Source organism: Chamaea fasciata, unplaced genomic scaffold (assembly GCF_029207755.1).
Source record: "Chamaea fasciata isolate MVZ Bird 193981 ecotype frontalis unplaced genomic scaffold, bChaFas1.0.hap1 SCAF_1, whole genome shotgun sequence".
In the NCBI taxonomy this organism is placed as follows: Eukaryota; Metazoa; Chordata; class Aves; order Passeriformes; family Sylviidae; genus Chamaea; species Chamaea fasciata.
In genome coordinates, this window is record NW_027094086.1 from 53,634,618 (window position 1) to 53,650,490 (window position 15,873).

Here is a 15,873-nt window from a genome sequence, read left to right on the forward strand (position 1 = left end):
CCGATGCACCCCAGGAGCCCATTGGCTCTCTTAGCTGCAAGGGCACTGCCGGCTCACGGTCAACTCGTCATCCACCACGACTCTCAGGTCCTTCTCCACAGAGCTGCTCTCTAGAAGATGAGCCCCAGCCTGTGCTGGGGTTATTCCTCCCCAGGTGCAGGACCCTGCACTTGCCCTCGTTGAACCACATTCGGTTTCTCTCCTGGAAGGCGAGTCACGGGCGGCATTTCGGGCGCCCCCCGCCGCTGTCGGGGCCGGTCCCGCGGAGCCGGAGCCGCGCACATCCACCCGGCAGGTGTCAGTGTGGGCTGCGGGGCCGGGCGGGAGCGCCGCCTCCCCTCCCCCGCTCCGCCCGCCCCCCCGCCGGCGGCCCCCGCGCCCGCCCGCCGGAGCCAGACTCGCTGCAGACAGGCGGCAGCCAGCGGGGCGGGCAGGGCGGGGGGGGAGGAGGAGGAGGAGGAGAGGCTGGGGATGAGTTGGAGGCAGGCACAGCCTCAGCGCAGGGAGAGCGGCTGCCGGAGACAGGCAGGGGGAGGAGGCGAGGCGCTCCGGAGGAGGCCAGCGCGGCGCGGGGGCGAGCGGCGGGGGCCGGCGGGAGGTGAGTGCTGCCCGCCGCGGCGGGGCCGGGGGCGGCCGGGGGGCGCCGCGCCGGAAAGTGCCGGAGAAAGTGCGGGAGGCCCGAGTTGAAGGTCTGGGAGCGTGCGGGGGACGAGGCGGCGGCTGCCAGGGGCTCCGGCGGCTCTCGCCCACCCTCCGTGCCGCGGCGGGGGCAGTGCCCGGCACCCCGCGGCCGCCGCCGGGGCCGGGCTGAGCGCGTCCCTCCGGCACCTGGGGGCAGGTGGGGGTGCCGGCCGGGGCGTGACAGGTCCCGCTGATAGCGGGGACCGGCTGGGGCTCCGGGGAGCCCCGCTGCCGCCCGCCGCCGTCCTGCCCCGGGAAGCCGCCGGAGCGGCAGCCCGGACGGGAGACCCCCGGGGCTCCGCAGGAGAGGCGGAGGCGAGCGGGGCTGCGGAGCCGCGGCGGCGGGCAGGGCGCTGGGGAGCACGGAGTGCGCGGCACGTCCTCTCCGGCTGCTCCAGGGTGATTACCGGAGCTCCGTGCGGCCGCTGGGTCAGGGCTGGTGTCACAGCCCGGCTGCCGGGGACCGGCCCGATCCCGTGGGGACAGCCCGGCGGGGATGCCCGGCCGCGGTGCGCGCCCAGCGCCGGGCGCGCAACTTTCGCAGGAAGGCAAAGCGGCAGTGCGGCTGCCGGGCTCACGCACCAGTGACCTATATTTGATAAAGTGCCCTTTTTTCTCTTAAAAAAAGTTTATTAGCACAAGTCTGGCTTTGCCTGCCTGTATCAGACGCCTGCCTGCATTGTTTGCAGTCAATATGTGCGTCCCAAATTTCTGAATGGTGTGCCAGGTTTTCTGTCATGTAGGTGGGTAGGTAGTTATGCGTAGGCTACGGTTTGCTGCTTGCTGAAGCGGCAAACACACCGTTGTGTGTAGGTTTAAGTTCAGTAAAGAACAAACAGGAAGCAGGCAAAATGCAAAAAAGTAACTTCTGTTTCTTGGGTGATCTTAACACCTAGAATGATACAGATTTTAGTGGGATTCAGAACCTTTTCTGAATAGCAAATAGTTGTGCAGCAGAACAAAAATCTGGTGAATAATTTTATGTGGTGTTAGAAGTACTGTTTGCAAAGTTTGTTCATCTAAAAACACAGACATCTTGTCAGGATGGAAAGCTCCTTTAAGAGGTTTGTCTGTGCTTCCGGACCAAAACCATCCTGCATTAAAATATTTGTGGACTGGGAAGGTGCATCACGTAGCACGAAGAGTGAAGCATCTCCAGCATCATAAATCTGATGCTGGCCAAAAAGGGAGAGAGTTTTTGCCAGTAAGAAAGCTCGAGGGACAATTACTGGTAGTCATAGATGAGGTAAAAACATAAATGCTGCCTAAGTAAGGGCAGCATTCTTGCTGGTCCTTCAACTCCTGGGTGTGTTGGTTAGAAAAAACTTCAATTCTGCTTTCCAGTTTCATTTATAGGTAAATGTTTTGGGAAACCTATTCTTTACAATGATCCAGAGCTCTCTCATACGATGCGTCCTTGAGTAGAATTAATGTGCATGGTGCACACGTGTTCCACTAATGAATATATTAGTGTGTATCTAAATATTATGGCTGAGTGGCTGTAAATGAAAGGGGAAGTTTTGCTGGAAAACCAGTGCACTGGTAGAAAGCAGCCTTGTCAACATCCCCTTGTCCATATTAGTTGAGATAGAGATGATAATCTGAACATCTATATCTGTACTGGCATTTTAGCACCAGGTATTAAGTTACTGTGATACACAAAGTGACCAGCATGAGGAGAACTCAAATTGGAATGTGTCAACTCTCTAGAGTTGTGTATAGAAGTAGGAGCACATCTTTTTGTACAATCAGTGTTTATACCAGGACAGTTAGTTCCAACTCAGCATGTGAAGATCATTGTTGCATACACATAAGGCGTATCAATATTCTCCAGTAAATTCAGATGCCAGAGTGAGCCTAAGTGGTGATCGGTGTGTAAGGCAGAATGATTTAACAACGTGAGAAACAATATATCAGATCACTGGTTTTTGTTAACTGAAACATTACAGGCACTAGGCAGTGAAGTTTTCAGTCTTCAGGACCTTAGACTTGTTACAAGAAAACTTGTGGAAGTAGAAGGAAGCTGAGATTCAAGATTGAGGCACAGTTGTATTAAATGTGGTAAGATTACAGCCATTGGGCAGTAGCTTAACCTAGGATTTTAGAACTAACCTGGCCTTTTGTTATTTTTAAGTAGATAAAATGCTGTTTTCTTTGCACAAACCATTAAAGTGAGACTTGAAATGAGGAATTGTTAGTTTTCCCTGCATTGAAGGTGCATTTTTGCAAGAGGGGGTTGTGGGGAAGAGGGGACTGAAAGTTTTCTCTCTGATTATCTTGACCAAAATTTAGTTCTTTTTCAGCTGCCCTGCAGCAGCCTGTCTAGTGCTGCCTTTCCACCCAAGAACTAGTTTTATGTCAATGACACTGTCTGAAATAATTTGGAATACATTCCAAGTGTGGATATGATGTGCCAGAAAGAAGTAAATAATTATTGAAATAATAGAGAAATACCTTGAAAGTATTTAAACTTAGCACAGTCTCTAAGAGAAATGAAGTGTTAAAAAGTGCGCGCCTGTCCAACAACTCTTGCATCAGGAGTCATGGTTATTGCATTTAACTTGTGAGTGGTCTTGGAAAAGTTATTTTTTTTTCCCCCTGTCTGGTTTTTCATGGTTCAAAACAGCTCCCTGGAAGTGCGTTGCCAGTTACTGAATGCAAATACTTCTAGGAGTTTGGAGATGAATTTTTCTGCAGATTGGTTCTGTGGTAACCGTGAAATTCTTCAATGGCACCAATCTAGTATCAGCTGCTCGTTAGAGGCACTGGTGCCAGAACAGTGGTGCATCAGTTGCTGGGAATCCAACCCTGTAGTGAAATGATTCATGCATATACATTTTCTTTTCTCAGTTGACAGCTATTTTTAAGAATAGCTGTCTTGCCTAGAAGGTTGATATCTAAGCAAAGGCAGCCTAGATAGCTAAAAATTTCTTTCACACCAAACATAATCTTAGTACACTAAAACATTTAAATGGTATTGATTTTAATTGATTCTTGCCGAATGTCTGATTTTAATTGGCCATTATAAAGGGATAGTGGTGTTTTGGAGGTGATGTCAGGAAGTTGGCAATTTTTTTGCACAGAGAAAGATGAGGAGTTTGAAGTAGATGTCAGTTTGAAGAAACTTTTAATAATAATGGGTAGTGATATCTATATGGTGGCAGATTACTTGACTAACTTCTTGAAATGAATTGGATTCTCTGGGTACACAAGCCTGAAGAAATGATCTTGAAATGACACATTTGTCCAGTGTACTTTAACTTTCTCTATGTGCTGCGGGGGCAGAATATTCAAGTGAAGGAAAGCCACAGGCCTTTCTTTTTTCCATTGTGTTCTTTTGAACTTCATATTTGAAAAAGAAATGTGATTTTTTTTTCTCTTAGAGAGTTGTGTTTGCTTAGTTCTGAGACTGTCAGTTGAATAATAGTAACTCCAAGGGGACAGCAGTAGAAAGAATGCTTGCAGGTGAGTAAGAGCATGACATTACAGTGTGTCCTGTATTTCATGCTGGCAGAATGTCTCAGTGTTCATAATCTATATTTATTTAATGTATGCATTTCTGTAATGTATGCTTTGATTTAGTGTATTTGCAGTATGCTAAATGTAGATACATTTTACTAAATGCTTTTCCTTATTGTTTGGCTAAGCAATGGAAATTTTCAAGCACCTATATCACCATTCATTATCACTCAGCATAATAATTGGTAAATTTAATCTTCCTGATTAAGATTATTTTGGTCACAAGAGACAAGGGACTGAAAATGAATAATTTTCTTGACGTTATGCTGTGTTTGTGTTGTTCGTATCTATTGTCCTTTTCTCTAAAATTCTGCTACAGAGAACACATCGACCTTTTAAACTGTGTTTGAATGATCTTGCTCTACATCAAACTTTTCATTCAGGTAGGGGACAGAATTTAAGAGGAATGTAAATGCATTTTTTCCTTCTTATTGCCAGTGGAGAGCTTTCCTAGATTTGAAGTAAGTTTTCTTAGTGCCAAATGGTTGACTTTTCTAGAATAAAAATCTCTCCAGGGTATGCAAAAAGTCCTCTGGTTAATATATTGGCATTCCCAGAACCCACTAAAGCTTAGGCAGGTTGCCAGACACCACTTAATGAGGATGCCGAATGTCTGGCACAAGTCTGCATGAAAGCCAGCAAAGGAGCTGGGGGTGGAGGTGCATGTGGTGGGGAGAGGGCTGGGAAGGCGACACAAACACGCCCAGAATTTATTTTTAATGTCTGCGTTTTGCAGAGGAACCAATCAGAAATCCTTACCACAGGATTTTGAAAACTTGCTGGGAGCAGGAGTCTGGATCCTTCAAACTGGGAGAGCTGTGTTCTCACAGAAGTACAGTTTTTTTAGGAGTGCAGTTCATGAGTTGGGGGGGTGAGTTTTTTGAGGAGAGCACCAAAAGAGGATGGATATGATAGTGATTTTATGTTTTATTATCTGCTAAAACTGAAAAGCATTTGAAAATGTTGCTAGACAATTTGGGGGACAATGCAAGTCAACAATTGCCAGCATCCACACAGAAAAGCTGTTAAAGTTACGTGGCAGGGATAGAACACCTCTGCTCAGTGTAAACCTGTGGTGGGGGCTCTGCCTGATGCTGCTGAGCTTACATCTTGCTACATGTTAAGTAGAATTGCAGGTGTAATAGACTCTCTGGTGGCTAGATAACTGTTAAAAGAATCATTCATCCAGATGAGGTATTTTTCCATAAGAGTGCCATCAAGACCAGAATATATTGGTTTATGTTGAATCAGATGTTTAGTCTTAAAGGTTGGCTGAGCAAACTTAGTTACGTACTGAACTGAACATTATTTCAGACATTTAAAGCGTGGCAGTTTTCAACATCTTTCCCCGGCTTTAGTCTCTCCCTTACCTACCCAAAAAAGCATTAGTCCTCTCTAGACAAATTTATAAATAGGCATTGGGTTGATAGATGTGACTGAAAATAATTTTTTAATAAAAAAAAACAACAACTAATTGAAGTATTTTTTGCACATGGCCAAATTTGCATTAATGTATGCTTGTTACCTGCTTTTCAGTACATGTTTCAGTTGTGTATTTCACCATTTTGGAGAACTGTTCCTCTTTAGAGGAATGCTGCTCACTAGAATAAGTGGCACCTACTTGATGAGTCTGGTTGGGTAGGACTAAATCGAAATCCAGATGCTCCTGTTTCATTTTGTTTGGTTTCACTGAGGTGAGTTGAGAAATGAAAATATTTGACTTCATTGGACTTCAAGCTGGCTGCAGTGGATAAGAGGACAAATGTATTTTGCCAGTTGTGTGGGGATCTTTGCAAAGTTTTCTCTGTGTTGACATTGACTTCTGGCTGTCTATAGGACAGGGAAAACAAAAAGAGAGTGTTGGACATTGTACCCACATTTTTCGTCTAGCATGTGTTTAGGATTAGTTCTAAAAGGCAGGACAATATTGCCTAGAAAAATACAGTGCTGAAATGCTGCACATGAGAATGGAGCAGGTTGATGAAGTGTCTGTTGGAATGTCCTTGTCTTTCCATCTGCTGGTGTTTTTGATTTCTTCCATGCTAAACACCCTGCTACACTTTTTGTTAAAAACTGGTAATAAATCTGCTTCCGAAAAAATGTAGTCATGATAGTGAATTTGTATTGCCTGAAAAGGATGAGTCTGGAGATTTAAATTCTTTTTAATCAGTATTTAATTTAGTTTCTATGTTCCGAAATTGTAAAAGGTATACTGACCTTTGGGGAAGATGTGCTTTTTTTGCACGTTAGTATGAGAAATACCTTGAGGTTTGAATGATTCTGTCATAACCTTGGACCCACTGAGTGTATTTAAGTTGTGATTTGAGAGGACAGTAAAGAAATCTCTCAGGGTTTCTGTTAAAACAAATGTTAATGCTTAATAAAATAAGATCTAGAATCTCTCATATTGAGAAGAGAATGGAAAATAGTGTTTTCTTCTGGATCAACCCTGAAATGTACTTAGAGTTCTAAAATAAGTGTTGAGCGTTGACTCATATTTTCTAGCATATGCCATTATAAGGGCACTGTGTTTTGTCTTCAATTTTCAGCACCAGTACTTGAAACATCTTCAAACAGTACAGTGCTCTGTTTTTTAAACACAAGTTCCACTCTTCAACTTTTCAAAGATTATTGGAAAGAAAATGTGTGACACTTTCTTAATTATCTCTTTGTGTTGTGTGGCCGAGCCTGTTATTTTGGTTTCTCACACCTGTAACTTACTTGTTCTCCATTTCATAGAGGGAAAGGAGGGGGCAGTCTGGGACTGAGATATGAAGCAATCTCTTTTAACAGCTGCCTTCTTCCACTGAGACTTTCATGAAATTTTTCCTGTGCATTAATTAAGAGTGATCCATTATTGCTCTGGACTTGTAAACACCTCTGAACATTCCATTAGGTGTTAATGACACATGAAGCTAGAATTAAATATGAGTCTCTTAGTCTTGTATCTAGTTGGGATGTACTTAGTATATGTAATTGCCTAGATGTAACAGTATTCCTTAAACTGTTGGGTGTAAATGGTGTTGCTTCACTTTCTGCTTCTGCTCAACCATTAGCTACTGAGTGAAGTGATGCTAATCCGTAGAGTGCCTGTATTATACAGAATGTCACCTGGGTGTTTGCCGTGGTTTCTTGGGATTTTCCAAAGGCAAAACTGAGTTCTCTGGCTTCTGCCCCATTGGTCAGAGTTGAGGAGCACAGCAGAAGGCGTGGGAGAGAAAATGGAAGGAAAGCTTAAAAATAACCCAACGTAATCTCCGTAAGTGTTGAACTGGCGCCTTGGGTGAGATACCGCATTGGTGTGTGTTCTTCCCTTGCAATTTCACCTCAGTGGATGGCTAGTTTTGTAGGTTTTCCTTAACTAGTACTAAGCAACATTAAATTGAATGTTTGTAGAAATGCATGCAGATAAGGTTCAGTACTCTTAAATTAGAGATTGCACCTGATCATATAAAAGTTAGACTTGGGCTGTCTAATGGCGTCTGTTGGCTAGTGCAGTTCATGTGTAGCTGTTTTATTTTCAAAAGGGTTTGTGTTGATTATAGTTCCTCATCAAACTCATATAAGTATTTGAAGTGAGGTGGAAGAGAGTTCTGTGGATATTTCCAACACAGATGTTTTCTGGTTTTGTCACCCTCTCACGTTCCTCTTGCTATTGTAATGACCTTTCTAGCAGGCTTTTAGAAACAGCACATTTGAGATTAGCTTGTTGCAAGTACTTTATTTTCACTTAAAATGTCTTAAAATATGAGTTATCCTTATTTAATTGGGAAGCTCTTAACATGTGATCCATCTCTCCAATTAAAGCAGCTTGCATAATGTTGAATACAGGTACTGTTTGATGGCTACTTTCACTTAGCTTATAATAATACTTTTTTTTTAAAAAAGCAACCATCTGTTGATGAACAGAAATACTGCCAGTGTTTGTCAAATGTGTGCTTTATCTGACCTGTTCTACTTAGCACCTTATGGCAAAGCTTTCTCATGAAAGCATTTTACAAATATTTTTATTCTTACAGTGCCTTATTAGATTGGTAACAATAATGGCCTAACTTTTTAGTGTAGGGATTAATGTACCAATACTTAGGGAGATAAACCTCTCTTCAATTGCAAGAGGAGTGGCAGTGGCTACAGAGATGATGATTCTAACTTGCAGCTGTAGGTGAACATCACTGTTCTGTTCTAATGATCTTTCCAGCCTTTTAAAGAAAACAGCTGGAATAATGTAAAGTTTCTACAGCAGAAAGCCCCAACAACCTATGTAGCCTGGTCTCGTTTTTCTCATAGGGAGTGGCTATGCAAATAGGTAAATTTCAAGAAAGAAATATTACAGTGCTGATGTGTTAATGCTGATAATGCACATTAAGGAGTTTAAAAAGCATTTGGTTAATGATTCATACTTTTTTTTTTGAAATTACCTAAAACCAGAGTAAACCAAAAGTAATTAAATGAAATATGGAGAGGAATAAGAGAACCTCTTTAGTGTGCAGAGTGGGAGTTAGGTGTGCAAGGTATTCTGGAAGTGTCTTTGGAAATGTTGAGTTCTCTCTTCAGTTGAATGTGCAACCAGCAACACACTCTGCCTTTTCCCATTCCCTGTTCTCCCCTGGGTATTGTTAGCAATTGGAGATAAAAGCCTTTAATCATGTCTACATGGAGACAGCAGAGCAAATCACTTGAAGTGTCGAGTCAGGATGTGTATGTCAGAGTATGTTAAACTTGTGTGTGAATGCTCTGTTGAATACAGAAGAGCCTTTTATATTTAACTTGAATCAATCAAAGGTCATTTAATGTTCTTATCTGATGGAGGATGTAATTCAGAATGTAAGTTAAATTACAGTGATCTAAACCTATCTGTGTTTGACTGAGAGACTCTTAACATAGATGTTTACCATGCTGTAACTTCAGTGTTTTATGCTATACTTCATTTATCTCAACTTTCCTCCGTGTTACGTGTTATTGATCAGTTTTCATGATGCTGCTATTATGAGACATCTTAGATGGACCTCAACCTCATTACAAACTTTCCAGTGGACCTAATTTACACAGAAAATGGCAGTTTGTTGAAACTGGGATGTTTCATTGCAAATATTTTAGACCTGACAGACTTTGACCAAAATGAAATGAGACACAACCTCTCTTTGATTTCTGGTGAACTTGTTTTGGTCAGAGGCCTGGTGTTTTCATGGTCCTCTCACAGAGATGAACTGCCAAGAATCCTACTTTGTGACCAGGGATGCTGTGTTTGTAGGAACATGTGGTTTCATTGGATAGCCTGCAAGAGAAGTCTGCTGCAAAGCCAGGGGCTGCAGAAATCCCTCCTGGACTCACCTCATATTTGGGGACCTGCAGCAATCCTCTGTATATATCTTTTGAAACTTTTAAACACTAAAACTAAGGAAAAAAAATAGTTCTATTTGACAGTTTTAAAACCTTCAGCTGGTGGGAAATTTGGAGTTTTATGGGGTTTGTCTGCTTTAAGAGCCCAGAAATTGTCTAGTTCTAGTTGGAGCTTGTTTTGTCATGCTTTTGTGGTTACCAGTTAATACCTCTCTTCCCCTTTCTTTTCTATTTGGAGTTCATCTGATGGAGCACCTCAGGAAAACGCAAAGCTCTGTTGCCTAAAGTCTTTAATTTACTCCTTTTCATGTCAGCCTTTACCACAGAGGTTTGTAAGTTGCAGTTCCCTGTGTCTTGCATAGGAAGACTTGCATACAAGAAAGAATATCCTGAAGCTTCTATATTCCAAAACATTAAAATGACCAGTGAAACATATATTCTTCAGGGAGCTGACAAAGAAGGGAGCTGAAGTTGCCTCCCAGAAGGAGCTGTGCTGCAGAGAAGAGGAACTGTCCAGTTGAGGTATTTGCAGGTGCAGTGTGCAGAGCTGGACATTCTGTTCTTCCCACACTCTTTTGTAAGTGACCCTTACGAAATTGAGACTTTTCCTGGATATTTCTCTTGAGCTGCATGATGTGATGGAGGTAGAGATTTAGGAAAAGATCTCTCTCTTTTTTTTTAGAATTTAATATTGTATTTTATAAGGTAATTCAAGAATTGCTGTATTCTCCCTGTAAGAAAAATCTTCTGAACTTTCAATTGGTCAATAAGACAACAGCCACACTAAGAGCTGTGAAGGAAAACTTGGGAGCCACTCTGAATTCAATGCATTGGAATTCTTTTATGGTTGAAGATACTGAAAGTACAGTTGTCTGTCTGAAAAACTAAGAGGCAGTGTTATGCTATATTAGCTGTCCCACATTTAGCTGATTGTTCCAAGATGTTTGCCTGCTTATTAAGATTATGGCCACTGCAGTAGAGGCAGATAAATTTTAGCAGCTTAAGAATCTCTCTCATAAATGTACAGAGTCCTTGACCTATTCCCAGAGTCAGAGTGTTGATTTGCTTTTGAAATGGAAAAGTTTTGTCACAGAGTTACAACAGTCTCAAGATGTAACTTTCTTAGTTTACATGGCAGAGCAGAGAGAGAAGAAATGTAGCAAGTCATCTTCCCCGCACTTTGAGTCTCTCCTTTGGGTAAGTTGAAGAGTCAAAATTCCTATGGATGCTAAGGATAGTCTCTTTTCATGGTGTAAAAGCGTCAAAAGAATATTTTTTCCTGCCTCTCACCTTGATGTGCAAAATGTACTGTAGTACCCTTGTGTACTTGAGATGTTCTCAGGTGTCCCTGACACCTACAAAAAGTCAAATGCTGTGTGCCACTGGTTCTGTTATCTCCCAGTCTTCCCCATAGTTCTGGTAGCTCTCCTGTGGCTAGATATCTCTCTTTTACTTTTTATTTTTATTTTTATTTCTTGGTAGTCCTTTAGGGTACAGACATTTCAGAGATTGATCTGTAATGTCTAAATGGCTTCCTCTTCTTTCTTTTCCACTTCCACCCCAGTCAAGAAATTCCAGATGGAAGCGCTTTGGTGTCAGTAACAGCTGCACAGCAGATAATTTTTTGCATCCTTAGAACTGTAATATTTGTAACTCCATATATGTAGTTACGATATACATTTACATTAAGGATCTTCTGGTCTTTTAAGCTTCCTCAAGGCTCTTCAAGTCTTTCTTGATGCAGCATTTTGCCCTATTTTCTGTTCCTGGTTAGAAATAGCTTCTTTGAACATAAAGAAGTTAATATATTCTGTTGTAAATTTGATTTTTAGGAAGCCTGAATATTTTAGAGTCCTGTGTTGTGATTCAAAAATTGTGCTCCCTTCTTTCATCTCTAGGATTTATAATAAGGTGTCAGCAATGATCTAGTCCATCTGGGAGCTTGCATCAATGCTTGGGAGAGCCATATGTGTCTGCCTCAAACAAGGCTATAGAAAAGTGTTCCACTAGCAACCAAGATGTCATCCATCTGCTAGACAATCCTGTAGCTAGTTAGCTTAATGACGTATTTATTTGACTTGATGTTTCTGCAGAGCAGACTCCAGCTCTCCTCCCCGTTCAAATTAATACCAAAACCTCCCTACTCTGGAGAATGTCAGGAAGCCTGTGGCTCGGTGGGTTTGATCTGTTTATCCACCTCGGGGTGCTGCGCTCCCAAATTCCGAGTGAGCTTTGCTGGGAGGTGGCTCTGGCCTTCCCACCAGGACAGGTGCTTGGTGGAATCCCAGGGATCGCAGGGCAGACTCAGGGCCCGGGTGACCTGAGCTCCATGGGGAAATCCAATCATGCTGCTGCTGCTTTAGGGTATTATTTTAGCACACAGGGCTGTGTGAGGATTTCCTCCTGCTGTGGGCAGAGCTGGAATTGTCACAGTAAACACTTTACCCGGCTGCACAGAATAAACCAGGTGGTTCTTGCACTCCGTGACTTCCGTGGAAGTGCTTGTTTGGGACTAAGGAGTTAACAGTGTTCAACATAACATGTTCTAGATATTTGTAATCTCAGCAAAAAATCAGAGCTCCAGGAATTGTGCTGGAAATATACTGTGGGAAGACGGGCTCTGTAAACTTCAGAAACTCCACATTCATACTGAGGTGAAATAGAGCACATTGGGACTGACTGTCATTGATTTCTTAACTTTTCCAGTCACTCTATCCCACTGTTTTGGTCTTTTTTGTAGTCCAAAGAGGCCAAGTCGCTGTTGTAAATTCTAGGTTGATCTAATTTCTAATCTGTCTGTGAGTCAGACTTGAGTTAAGAAGGGGACAAAATAACGGGAGAAATGCAAATTTAGATGAAAAGGATGTTTTGTGTTGATGGCAATTATATTAATCTCTGTTCAGGCAATCTAGTGAATTTAATGTGGATAAATGCAAATGTATATTCAGACCACTGTACAATTGGATCCAGTAAATCTTTATCCGTGTCTTGCAAGGGAGTTTACATGCAGCTTCACATGGATTTTGGTGGGGATTGAAACACTGTCACAGCTTTTTCTGAATATGGATCGAAGCCAACATGGGGCTGTCTACTGATTTTGGTAAATTTTGACAGATGTTGTTTAAAGTAGCAAACATGGATAAAATACTTCGTGAACTTCAAGGAAGAATAATTAGTAGTCAATGCCAGTCCTAACTACAGGTGAGAAACAGATCTTAAACAAGGCACAGAAAATAAATATGCTTTCTTGCACACTAGAGGCTTTTTTTTTCTTTTTTTTTTTCTCTCTTTTTTTTTTTTTTTTTTTTGAGGGGTGTGTGTATGTGAGCATATTAGCAGTTCTAAGCTGAAAAAGTAGGTGAAAGAAGTGAAATCAGGACAATTCCATGGAGGAGTGTAGAGATTGAAGAGGTGAACTGTACTCACTTTTGCTTCATCCTCTAATGCTACAAAGAGAATTGTAGAATAATTCAGGTCAGAAGGAACCTTCTGGACTTCTAGTCCAATCTGCAGTAGCAGGACTAAGGCTTTTCTGAAGAAGTACTTTTTAATCTAGAAGTTGTTATTTAGATCTTAATTTTCGAAACTCGGTGTTTTTTCATATGTTTTGAATTGCTTTGTTTGGGCAGAAGTGCAGTAAATGTCAAGTGGAAGAAAAAAAGTATGAAAAAAGAGAATCTTACTTCTAAGGACGCTAAGTAAGCGCCAAAAAAGAGCAAAGTTGACTAAACTCCAGCTGCAAATGGGAGGGAGTGAGCATATTATGAGTATCTGAAAACTGTTGCATGTGTTTAAAGTAAGCAACACTTTTATTTCCTTGAGATGTTCTAAATAATTAAAGAATATTATAGTTTCCCTTTGGAGAAGGGAAACAGCTGACAGTTCTTCACTGATACGAATTTACGTATATTTGTATTCCTTTTGTCACAGGGCTACTATCCATTGTTAAATAAAATAAATGTCTTTTCCTTATCACCTTATAAAAACATAGAAGTCCTCTCAGAGGTAACTCTGATTGGTTTGAGTAACTTTGATTTAACTTTTGTAGAGAAGGGGATTTTACATCTTGCTGTAATGCTTACAAGATCAAAACTTGATTAAAACATAATGAAAAAAGCGTTTTTGTAGTTTTCCACAAAAATTACATTTGCATTGGATTGATGCATTCTTTAGACTTGTATGATACCATGCATAATAAAATTTAAAAAAGAATGAGAAGTCATAAAGCGATGAAGTTTTATAAATTTCTACCTTTAAAAATGCCTGCTTCAGCTTTTATGTTATTATTGGTGTCATCAAAAGAGTACTTTACAGAACGTATTTCTGTTTTGATGCATTGGATTTTCTGATGGAAATCAGATCTGCAGGAGTATTTCTGAGAAGAACCAATAACTTCTTTGGGGAATAACTTCTTTATTTATTTGTTCTGGGTTTGAATTTTTTAAAGTGCCTTAACTTTCTTTGCATTTCCACTGCAAATTTGGAACTTGATTAGAGAAATTACTAAAACTCAATTGTTCTGTAGCTTCATTTTGTTCCATTGCTTCACTCCTCTTTGTATTTGTTTTACCATGTAAGAGAATAGATTAATGTATAGAAATGATGAGGCGTCTTCCTGATTTATCTTGTGTGTTTTGTCTGACTCTATAGCCAGAAATATTAATCTTCTTTTCTTAATTTCTTACATGTACAGATACTGTGCAAGACCTTAACTTTTTTTTTTTTTTTTTGGTGTCTCCTACTGCTGATTTCCCAGTTCTTTTTACCTGCTGCTAATCCTATGTGGCTCAATGGAAGGAGATTTTTACAGAATCATTTTGAACCCACTTAATGTTTTTGTTCACTTAGGATTGAGACTAACAGAAAACCAAAGGAGGTTTTGCTTCTGAAGGGCATAGCACTGGCTCTGTCAGGTCTTTGTCCTGTTAGCCAAGTATTTTCCTTCTTCCAGCACTTCATGTATGTGGATGAGTATGATTTCCTTGTCGTTAAATATTCCTATCCAGTGATGCAGAAGTGCTGTGTTTCTAAAGAAGATTATGTGCTTGACAGCTACTGAAGTAATTAACATAAAATTGTACTGCCTTATCCAATTTAGTTTATGTATACCAAGGTAGTGTTTTACCACCTAATGATAAAAAGGGAATGTAGAATGGTGGTACATCTTTCTGGAATAATTTCTGGAATGCCTGTTGCTTGGATCTCTCAGTTGGTGGAGTTTTAAGTCCTGTCTTTGTATTTGGATACTCAGAATAAGGATAAAAAAAGGGATCTACATAGATATCTGAAAGTCCTTATGCTGAGTGGTTTCTCTTTGGCATTGTTTTGTGTTATAGCCTTTATGCTACATAAATAAAAAAGAAAAAAAAAAGGCAAAAAAAAGCTTAGAAAATTAGTGGAAAAGAATGACTTTTGCCTGGAAAGTTTCTTTGGTGAGCTGGACCATGTGACAGGCCTGAACGCTATCAAATCCAGCAGGCTCATTTCAACTTGGATCAGCAGGGGCTAAACCTGAAATACACAATTAAGGATGGACACAATGTCTGACTTCAGCAGTGAGTTATCACTTCAAAGTCTGACCTACTAGACATGGTAGATGATACCAAAACACTGACTTTATTTTCAAGTACTTGCTATTTATTGCTGAAGCAATTAGCCACCTTTTACATTTCATTTTAGCTGTCTGATTGCTGGCACAGTATAATTTTTTTGTTCAAGGTTTTTCATATCAAAGCAAATTACATAGTACAGGATGCATTTGTTTTGTGAACATCACTTTTACAGTCAAAACCTTATGTGCTGCTGGATAAACAAGTCATGTTTTAATTAGGTATGTCTGTGTTCACCAAAACTGTGTCAGAATGTAAAACCATCAGATTAGAGGTTGATTAAAGGGGAGTGAGTACCCTTGTGCAGCCTCCTCTGTACTGGTTTTGTGGCTGTGCTGTGAACACTGCATTCCCTTTGTAGTGTCAAACAGTCCTGCAAAGAGCTGGCCATTAAATTTTTTTTTTTGCATTTTTTGTAATTAAGAATAATTGTGGAGCAATTATTCATGATGATACCTACCTGAAAGCAGAATTTTATCTGTTAACGTTAAATAAAAATGTTATGTGTTTTATTCATGTTTTCCATCATCTTTTTAGAGAGACTGTAAAAGGTAAATGGTACAAATACAGTATCCCATATAACTGAAAATTACTGATAAAATGGGGTAGAGAAGTATGGAGAATGCAAACTCCAAATATGCTTATGATACATATAATTATGTTAATTAGCTGTATAGAGAAGTTGAAGTGAAAGTTCACGAATATTTGAAATCCACTAAATCCA

At 40.9% G+C, this 15,873-nt stretch overlaps 1 protein-coding gene across 3 annotated transcripts in view; it reads left to right on the forward strand.

The window, feature by feature from the left end:
• Positions 1–464: 464 nt before the first annotated feature.
• The window catches only part of LDLRAD4 (low density lipoprotein receptor class A domain containing 4), a 283,546-nt gene continuing 268,137 nt past the window's right edge, over positions 465–15,873 (forward strand). For all 3 annotated transcript variants that reach the window (XM_066183939.1, XM_066183930.1, XM_066183948.1), the window contains exon 1: positions 465–598. The gene's annotated coding sequence lies outside the window, so the exon portion shown is untranslated. The remainder of the gene's footprint in view (positions 599–15,873) is intronic.